This window comes from Clupea harengus, unplaced genomic scaffold (genome assembly GCF_900700415.2).
Source record: "Clupea harengus unplaced genomic scaffold, Ch_v2.0.2, whole genome shotgun sequence".
Taxonomy (NCBI): domain Eukaryota; kingdom Metazoa; phylum Chordata; class Actinopteri; order Clupeiformes; family Clupeidae; genus Clupea; species Clupea harengus.
Genome location: NW_024880063.1, coordinates 12123 through 21448, shown reverse-complemented (window position 1 = coordinate 21448; position 9326 = coordinate 12123). Strand labels below are relative to the sequence as shown.

At 40.5% G+C, this 9326-nt stretch overlaps 1 long non-coding RNA gene across 1 annotated transcript; it reads left to right on the top strand.

Annotated features, from left to right (window-relative positions):
- Positions 1 to 4057: 4057 nt before the first annotated feature.
- On the top strand, positions 4058 to 8169 carry LOC122131202. Its single transcript, XR_006152045.1, has 3 exons — positions 4058 to 5718; positions 7572 to 7603; positions 8026 to 8169. It is a non-coding gene; the product is annotated as an uncharacterized LOC122131202 (long non-coding RNA).
- The last annotated feature ends 1157 nt before the right edge of the window (positions 8170 to 9326 follow it).

Below are 9326 nucleotides of genomic sequence, written 5' to 3'. Positions count from 1 at the left end.
GTCTAGCGTAAGCAATGTAACGTCGCCCTCCAGAATTTCTGCCGTGTGCCTGACGTCGCTCTCCAGGATTTCTGCCGTGATTGGTGAAATGTTTTCGACTGTGCGAACGTGATTGGCTCCAATTGTTTTAGAATCTGCGGACGTGATTGACTGAAGCTGAAACATTTAGCTGGCCTTGGCAGCTGGCGCTCACAAGTAGCTGACCTGGGTTCAATTCCTGGGCAATGAAAAATTATATTGTAAGTCACTTTGGATAGACATGTGTGTTGTAGTTCCCTTTTTGGGTCACTTGTCTCATTGATGGCCCATGAATTTCATATGCAGCAGTAATAGTGGGAAAATGTCTTCAGTGACACCTACATCTATATGTTACATACATGCACATTTCAACGCTGTACTGCAGTATAGTTGGTAGCAAGGCTGCAAACAAAACAAAGATGGAAACTAAATACATTTATGAATACATCAGTAAAAACATAATCTTTCTTATTTCAAGTGTATAATTTAATTTGTCTGAAAATACAGCATCTTTCCATCTACAGTGATCTAAATTGTGTCTGGTTTTGAACTGAAAGTTAACTGTTTTGAACAGAGTATCTAAATATCTGGGGGAAAAAATGCTGTAGTTGCACAGCGTTTTGCTGGTGGTGAACATTGACTGAGACAGGTATCCATGAATTTTGGAAGAAGTGGTCATTGACTGCATTTTGTATCTAGGCAATGGAAAAGTATCTCATTTAGTGCACATAGTCTACTGATCAGAGGTGTCAAGTAACGAAGTACAAATACTTCGTTACTGTACTTAAGTAGAATTTTTAGGTATCTTTACTTTACTCAAGTATTTATTTTTCTGGCAACTTTTTACTTCTACTCCTTACATTTTAACACAAGTATCTGTACTTTCTACTCCTTACATTTTTAAAACAGGCTCGTTACTCTTGGTTCCGGTTTTATTTCAAAAGTTTAAAATGTGCGCCATCCAATACAGATCAATGGCGCCATCCAGATATACTGATTTCGAGCGTAATTGGATGAAGCATAGAAACCCATAACACTCATTGGTTAGCTATCCATCTTCTTTACGCATGACGCAAAAAAAGACAACAGACAACGCGCGGCAATGGCAGTGTCCCTAGTGTCAGAAAGAGATGGCAACTCTGGCGAGATGTCTGAAGGCGCAAGACAGTAGTGGCGATGGAGAACAGCAAAACCTTCCACATCCCTGGCCATACCTCAAAGAATTGTTCGAAATCGTCGGGAGCAAAAAGGATTCATGGAGAATGCGATGCAAACTTTTCGAACCCAAGAACCACGTACTTTTGCCATTCAAAACATGTAGAGGTAAGCTCTGTATTATTATAATAATGGTCGATTTACAATGCGTGCGACAGCTTGGCTAGCAGAGCAACATGCCAACATGCCTTGGTTTGCTTGCTAGCAGTTGCCTACTGAAGGATCCTAAGTTACAGGTTAACCTAGTTAGCTCTCTGTGATGTTTGACAAATAAGCTGTAGGCTAATTCACTACCACGATCTAAAATGTACTACACAGTAGCAGTGTCGATTTTAGCCTGACATTTCTGGTGGGGCAATTTTGTATGAGGTCATGTCACCTCACAAAAATAGTCTACATTCCTCATTGTAGTCTGAATTAAAACTTCCAAAATACTCGAAAACTAGCGATAGCTAACTAGCAGTAACGTTACTGGCATTGGCAGACCTGCCAACCTGCACGCATTTTGTGTACCAACCACGCAATTCTTAGTCAAAATACGCAGGTACGAAATGCCAGCTGAAACTACGCAAAAAAAAATGCAATCAATACAAACCTATACCGTACATTTATTTAAACTACATCCCTCAGATTGGACAAGATGCTACGACCTTGTGCCTGTGGTTCTGTAACCCTCCCCGACCCGCAATAGTACTCTCACTCACTCAACATCCACTGATACTACACTGCTACTTTATTATCCACCGAGGCGTAATGCATTGCTGAGGTACAATTGGAAGTGGGGGAGTAATAATCAAGCACATTAATGTGACCGTAATGTTAGCATATAAAACGTTAAAACATGTGTTCGGTAATTTAACGAGATGATGCATTTCAAGGGGTATATCCTTCAGATAAATTTGTATAAAAAGTTAGCCGTAGTAGCTAGCATACGATGTGATTAGCCTGGTTACGAGACGGCTACGGTGTGAATAACTGATGGAGTAGGCTAATTTAGTTGCAGTAACGTTAACTCAAACGCCACGGAGACTGTTCTAACTTTGAATCGCTCTGTTGGGGCAAAGTGACCATTGCAAAGGTGTTTGACTACAGACTGCTAACGTAGCAAATCATTCCTACTATTGCAGCCAGTCAACCGAACAGCCTTGCAGGTATAAAATAATCATGACGTCAGATGACGATTTTCAGTCTCGTTACCAAAAACAAGACCCAATACAGAGCAACCCTGAGCACTGATATGATAAGCGCTTTGGTGACAAGAAAGGTGAGCATGAATGCAAAGGGGACTGTCTGTCACATGGAAGGCTTCAGTGATGCTCTGTTGAAAAAGGCCAAGTCGCCAAGCTATGAGGCAAAGCAGTCAAGAGCAAGTGCCACTGGAAGTAGATAGATGGATACTTTAATAGGAGCTTTAAAAAAATATATATATAAATATATTCTTTAGAAGTGCTCAATGATGCAACATGTAAAGATCTATCTTCATTTATGGAATTCTTGTCAAGAAAATATGATTGTATTGTTTTCTTCGCTGCTGATTTATTATGTTGAATAACTGGATGATATGGCGGTGAGTGGGGAATTGACCGTATGCAAAGCCCCTGCCAAACTGAAACTCCCCTGGTACTCAAAAACTTTCTTCAAGGTTGGCAGGTCTGCATGGGTCTGTCTGATATGATCTGACTATGTTTTTTTTTTTCTTGGTCACAGGGTACAGTTCTCGCGGTTTTCGCAATATTCGAGTCGAGTTGCTAGGCAGATTTCGTGGGGCACATCGGATAGTGCCCCATCTCCCAATGTTATCTTTGGCCTGTGTGGTTCACGCTCATTAATGTTTCCATGGCAACGGTCTTAAGCTTGCGCTGTAGCCCACAGAGCAGAGAAGGACAGCGGAGAGCAGCATTTCACAGAGCAAGCACACAAACAGAAACACACATGAATCAAATTACTCCAAAACAGGACTATAATGCTTGTGAGTCAAGCTTATTCTCACACACACATTCACAAACACATTCACGCTACTATGCATATTAAATTAAATAAGATATATTTTGCCACAAAGCACAGATTGAGCTTTCTGCAAAATAGCGCCATGGGGATCTGGTGGGGCAATGCCCCACGTGCCCCTAATGTAGAAACACCACTGCACAGTAGTAAGCTAATATAAGGCTATTTAATATTCAGTTTATGTATCAGTGTTTCCCACAGGAAATGTGTTAGTTAGGCTTGTGATTGTCCTGGGAGATAACTGAAACATGTATCACGCCAAAATAATTCATGTAGTCCTTAGTGTCACATTTGTTTTGAGCTGTCCTGTTGGTTTGAATGCGACTACAAATACCCATGTATGTACCTGCCCCTTTTAATTTTTAAAGCTGAACTATATCTATATTCTTTCACTTTGAATTGAAAAGCTATAAAACACTATATATACAGTATATTTACTAACCCTCAGCACAGATGATTAGCATTACATAATTGGTTTGTTATTGAATTGAAGGTGTTCTATGAAAAAAATATGACATTTTGAGGTTTTTATTTGTTATTTTAACAGGTTTACTCCTGTCGAGCTTGCATTTCTGGCAGAATATGCGAAGACTATGAACCTAGTTGCAAAGGCCCTTGATGAGAGACGAATGTGCAAATGGGGTGGAGGTCTACTTGAATTCCAATAAAGTTTGAGAAAAACATGCTCTTCGAGTCTTTGACAGCATTATTATATTTTTGTATGACAATTTTTACCATGTCTTGGGCTCCATGTAGCCCTCATCAGCTATTAAATTAAGCTTCTATTTCTTACAGTCGTGTCAATTATATTAAGTCCAACTAGTTTAGCTTTAAATGTTTTTTTTTTTTTTTATTATTATTATTAAGGTTGCTTTTTACTTTTATACTTTAAGTAAATTTTAGAGCCTGTACTTTTTTACTTTTACTTGAGTAAAGAGGTGAAAAGTCGATACTTCAACTTTTACCAGAGTATTTTTAAACTCCAGTATCAATACTTCTACTTGAGTAACGAATGTGTTTACTTTTACTGCTACTGATATGCTGGATGTGTTAAGTGTTTTGAGAAAGTGTACATGGTATTGAACCAAGTGTGAAAATGATTGGAAAAAACTGTAATGGTCTCACTTTTTGAAGCTTGTCACCAGAGTCTGCTATCCCTGGGTTTGAACAGGGTAGGTATCTGCATAACTCCTCATACCTATTTCGTGGCATGGTGTCTGCCACATAGGACACTTGTAAGGCTGGATCAGATGAACAGTAGTCAAGATAAGAGGGTAAATGATGGATACCCATGAGGATGTTTATTCCCACAAACACCTTCACCTCCTCCACAAATGTATTGCACAAGGATACATTTGAAGAGGCATAGAGGTTGGTGTTTTTCACCAAATTAGCAAAAATGTTGGTTATCTGTATGGTTTAGTAGTGATAATATTTTAATATTTATTTTAATATTTATTTATTTACAAAATATATAACAAATACTAATTAAATACATTAAGAAGATATTACATCTAATAAATACGTCTGCAGTACGGTTCAAAATGTATGAATTTGAACTTTAGGGTGTATGTAAAGCTATGTATTTTAATATTTGTAGATGTCACTAATACATATTTGATATCATATTAACAAACAATTTATGCCCTTTCAAAAAAAAAAAACTTGTAATTGTAATTTTTCTTTTGTTTTCTAACTGTAACTGTTTGTTTACAGGATAACAGAAAATAAAGGAATTCTCTGTTTTTCGCAGTAATTTGCTGCAGTGTTCTAGAATTCTATCTCAACCAAGGGAGTGTCCACCCTGTTTGACAGTGAGGGTATTTCCAAGTGATGTCACAAGGTGAATGTACGCCATTTGAAGCTATATGTCCAGCTTCCATTGGGATGCTGCACAATACAGTACATTCCTGAATATCAGAAGTAATGTCCACATCCTCAGCCTTGTCTGGTCGCTGAAGATGGTGAATGGAGGTATTTGTTTAGCATGGCACTTTGGCACTATTTACTGTCATGTGGAGTTGAAAGTAATTGTACATGTGGTGCTTTATGTGCTTTATGTTCTTCTTTGGGAATTTGGGAATTTCCCTCGGGATTAATAAAGTATCCATCCATCTATCTATCTATCTATCTATCTTCCCTAAAAGCTGAGGTTGTTACGCCTGATCACACATGCAGCAAGACGGCAGACACAGGTGAGGGCACGACCTTGTACAGAGAAGAAAGAGTATACAGTATGTATATACAGTAGATGCTGAATGTTTTTTTTCTTTGTGTGTGTGCCTTTTCCAATTTCAGGCATTCCCACTACATCCACAAGTTTAGAGGAGGAGTTGTATTTTCTATAATTTTTTAGTCTTGATCTTAATGTATTAGTTGTTTCTGCCTTTGATCTGTTAATTATTGAAGTGCTTCACTGTCTCTCTCTCTCTCTCTATACTAGCTTTGGAGGACAAGATTCCAGTAAAATTAGCTGCTAAGGTAAAATTCCCCATTGTCTATCGTAACCAACATCTTTTTATTAGTATTAGTGGGAATGGCCGTTGTGTGTTTACCTCTGTCCACATGCTTACCAATCTGTCAGGTACTAATGGAACAGATGCACAATGTGCAGCGTAACAAGGACATGGTCATGGCCAGAATTGGAAATTGCCAAGCCACATTCTCAAAGTTCAAAAAGTAGCTTTATTGTCAATTACTTTGCATGTCAAGACATACAAAGGAATCGAAAGGACGTTTCCCACTCTCCCACGGTGAAACATATAAAGTGCACAGGCACAACAACAGATAAGACAAGACATGTCCTACATATAGATATAAACATACAGATACACGTACAGCAGCATAAGTTTTCTTTCAAGTGAGGTTATGGTAGTGCAAAAAAGGCAATTTGGTAATGGCAACAAAAAAAGACATCCTGTAAGATGTATTTGTTACATTAGCAGTGCAAGTATAACAGTAAGTGGTTATGGTGAACGTAAGTGATAAAAGTGCAAGAGACAGTTTTGTTGCAGAGTCCTGAGTTATTTTAGGGGGGGGGGGGGTTTAGCCTCATGTCAGACTGACGGATATGGCTGGGGGGAGTGAGGGGAGAGAATTTAGCTTCCTGACAGCTTGGTGAATGAAGCTATTTCTGAGTCTGGTGGTGCGGCAACGGAGGCTCCTATACCTTCTTCCAGAGGGTAGGAGGCTGAACAGACTGTGTGCGGGGTGGCTGGTGTCACTCGCAATCGAGGTAGCTTTCCGGGTGAGGCGGGTGGTGTATATGTCTTGCAAGGAAGGGAGTGGGGCACCAATGATCTTACCAGCTGTGTTCACTATGCGTTGCAGTGCTTTCCTGCTGTGTTCAGTGCAGCTACTGCCCCACACAGTGATGCAGCTGGACAGGATGCTTTCAATGGTGCCCCGGTAGAATGCGTTCAGGATGGGGTTTGGGAGCTTTCACTCGCTTGAGCTTGCGGAGGAAGTAGAGGCGCCGCTGGGCTTTCTTCGCCAGTGATGCAGAGTTGGTGGCCCAGGAGAGGTCCTCACTGATGTGCACCCCCAGGAATTTGGTGCTGCTCACTCGCTCCACAGCAGCACCATCGATGGTCAGTGGTGGGTGTTCAGTGTGGCTTTTCCTGAAGTCAACCACAATCTCCTTTGTTTTGCTGACATTCAGCAGGAGGTTGTTGTCTCTGCACCACGTGGTCAAAAGGTTGACCTCCTTCCTGTAGTGGGTCTCATCGTTCTTGGTGATGAGATCCACCAGAGTTGTGTCGTCCGCAAACTTCACCATGTGATTGGTACTGTAGGTTGTTGTGCAGTCGTGTGTCAGCAGGGTGAAGAGCAGGGGACTGAGTACACAGCCTTGTGGGGCCCCTGTGCTGAGTGTGATGCTGCTCGAGATGTTGTTGCCGACTCGTACTGCTTGGGGTCGCTCACTGAGAAAGTCCAATACCCAATTGCAAATGGAGGTGTTGAGCCCCAGCTGGTCCAGTTTACAGATGAGTTGTTGTGGGATTATGGTGTTAAAAGCTGAACTAAAGTCTATGAAAAGCATTCTCACATGTGAGTCTGCTTTTTCCAGGTGGGTGAGGGCTGGGTGGAGAGCAGAGCAGATTGCGTCCTCTGTGGAACGTTTGGCCCGGTATGCGAACTGAAAGGGGTCCAGGGTGGGGGGGAGGATGGACTTGATGTGAGACATGACTAGCCGTTCAAAGCACTTCATAATGATGGGGGTCAGTGCCACAGGGTGATAGTCATTGAAGCAGGATGGAGCCGGTTTCTTTGGCACAGGTATGATGACATCTGCGACATGGACAGTGTCTTCCAATGTTTTCATTGCATTGCAGGGATTGCTGCCGACCACAGACAGTGTTCCACTGTAAGTAGTTTATATTTCAATTGCAATTTACAAACAGCGATCTTTGTTTTAGGTTCCTTTTTTTTTTCTTCTATTTTTCACTTTGTGTCAATGACATAGTACACTTAGCATAGCCTGCTGTCAAATGCTTGTGGGCAGTACCTCTGGTGACCATAGAAATAAAATGGTTGCACGCCTAAAATGTATGAATGACATTTAACAAGGTTCATTTAGATTTACAGATTTAGTGTTTTTGTGTTATATGTGTGAGATATAAGATATCATTTTACATACATTGTATTTGCTTACATAACTAATGCTATTATTTTCTCTCTCCCTGCTCTGTGTGTGTGTGTGTGTGTGTGTGTGTGTGTGTGTGTGTGTGTGTGTGTGTGTGTGTGTGTGTGTGTGTGTGCGCGCGCGCGCGTTTTGCTTTTACATAGGATATAAGCGATGGAGAGTTTTGCACGTCTGACGGTAATCCGCTACAACGTTGCCACTGTAAGTAGTTTCTATTTCACCTCGCTGAGGAATTGCATTTACGACTGCTATTTCGCGTTCTGAAATTCTTCTGAAGTTCAGAACAAACCCCAGATGAGAGAACTTTCATGAATGCCAAATTTGTTCTTAAAACACCGGAAGTGGAGTTCAGAAGAAATTCCTTCTTAAATTCTTCATAACTGCGTTTGAGAATGAGGCCCAATATCACGTTATAAGTGTGTTTTCTTAGCAACCGGGAGTGGGCTGCAAGTTTGTCCCGACGCACCACCCTTACCTGAACTTATTTTAAAACCATGCATGGAGGTTAACCTGCCTTTTCGTCACCACTTGGGGTAAGTGCAACTGGTTATGCGACTTAATAATGCAAATGAAATGTAAATACATGTTTGGAGAGTTGTTGATATTTTGAGACGCTTTGTGCAATTTTGTAGACGACTGTGAAACAGGATAAAATAATGTTTGCTAACCTAGCTAAGATGGTGTAACTCCAGGTGGAATTGGTATTGATTTCTAGAAGTTCTAGCATCCTTGACTAAAGCTAAAGATCTAACAGTAAGCCATTTGAGTTACGTTAAATGTCGATGATGAAGAATGTGTGAGGAGATAAGAAATAGGACCAGCAAATGATTTCAGCATTGTATCCTCATATACAGTGAGTTGTGCATCGTCTGTGATGTGTGTGTGATGTGTGTGTGTGTGTGTGTGGGGTAACTTTAGCCTAATGACGTTATATTAGCACTGCATGGGAGCAATTGTGCTAAAAAAGGTGAGCTATAAGGACACTGGCGTTTGCTAGCCTCACAAAGATTGAAACGGTTGTCATATTTAGAATGTGCTTCATTTGGTTAATTATAGGAATTCTGGTCATTTAAAGGAAAGCATTCACTCCGTCAGCCAATTCCTTACTTAAGAAAGGTCAAATAAACGAACCTATAACGTTACAGCTATGAGATGCCATTTAGCTAACTTCAGTCTGTTTTGAAACTTTTATGGGGACCACAATTGGCTATATACTTATTTGATTTTGCGTCTTAACAGTTTAAAAACCCTCTAGTCCCTTCCATAATTAACTGTAAATTAAGACAACGTTTTGTTTGAAGACGGCAGGTGTTCTTCGTGCATTGCATTCGTGCATTGCAGAGCCTGGTAATTAACACGTGAACAAATTCAAGAACCACCGAATAAGACGATGCATAAAAGTGTAAGCAAGTATGTTTTAAGCATACTTTAAGGTGTACTGTAG